Source organism: Microtus ochrogaster, chromosome 18 (genome assembly GCF_000317375.1).
Source record: "Microtus ochrogaster isolate Prairie Vole_2 chromosome 18, MicOch1.0, whole genome shotgun sequence".
NCBI lineage: Eukaryota > Metazoa > Chordata > Mammalia > Rodentia > Cricetidae > Microtus > Microtus ochrogaster.
Window position 1 is genome coordinate 19,042,262 of NC_022020.1, and position 1,196 is coordinate 19,043,457.

Below are 1,196 nucleotides of genomic sequence, written 5' to 3' on the forward strand. Positions count from 1 at the left end.
CAGGAGGAAGAGGAAGTGAGCTCAGACTCGACAGCTCTCCTCTAGGGGACAGACACCTCAGAGACACGCCATGATCCCCTCACCTGGGCGGATGCGGGTATAGCTCTGCTCTCTGAGACACATGTGATGAAGCTCCAACCCAGGATGGACGTAGGCTAGAATCTCCCTGGTAAGCCACCTTGTGGGCTACAGCAGATTATTAGAGATGGGCTAGTCCAGGTGTGAGAGTTAGCCTAGAAGAGGCTAGATAGAAATGGGCCAAGCAGTGTTAAAATGAATACAGTTTGTGTGTTGTTATTTTGGGCATAAGCTAGCAGGCGGCCAGGGTGCTGGGGAAGCAGCCCCACCGCTCCTATTACTACACTTTAGGAAATTCTAAAGCTTTAGAAATTATTCCAGATCTCTGATACTCAAAACATTGTAGTACATTTCTCTTCGGTCAAGTAAGGCATACTCTGTTGACCTGCCCTCAGATACAGATTCTTTTTGCTGCTTCTGAATCCATGTATTAAGCTTTCATGCCTATTAATCATGTCTTTTATTTCTAATATTTTGTTTCATTGATTTATTTTCAATGTTTTCTTCTTTGCTGGGGTTTTACATGTTTTTATTTATTTCAAGAGAACTCATAATCGAAACATTCAATGGCAGCTGCTTTAAACTCTTTGTCAGGCTTTTAAACATACTATTTGTGGCAATGTTCTTATCTGTTTTCTTTCCTCATTTCAGTTGTAGTTTTCCTAGTTCTTGATGTGAAAAGTTATGCTTAATGTGTCCTTGGTTCTGAAGACAGAAGGGTGCAACATCCTTGACCCTCAGTCTTTTCTAACAAGGAGTCCAGGTTTATGTGTAATAGAGAAACGGGGGTTGCGTATGTATGGCCCACCTGATGGGCTCCTTCCCTTATCTTCCTACTTCTTTTTTTTCTTTTAAGCTTTTACTTTATTTGTTCTCTAGGAAATTGTCTGCATGATGTGGCACATAAAGTCACCATAGATCTACTCCTTTGGCTTTTTGCCAACACCAACATTGGCTGGCCTTTGAGGGCCCCCTGACCTTCTTCATTCTGTTCTTATGTTCCTTTCGCTGTTTTCAAGGAGTCTTTTTCTACTCACAAAGGCCACATTTTCTGTTCAGCTCAGTGCCCCATTTTATAATTGGGTTGATTAGCCTTTTACAGTCTAGTTTCTTGAGAT

At 41.8% G+C, this 1,196-nt stretch overlaps 1 pseudogene; it reads right to left on the bottom strand.

Annotated features, from left to right (window-relative positions):
• Nucleotides 1-998: 998 nt before the first annotated feature.
• The window catches only part of LOC101979111, a 2,356-nt pseudogene continuing 2,158 nt past the window's right edge, over nt 999-1,196 (bottom strand).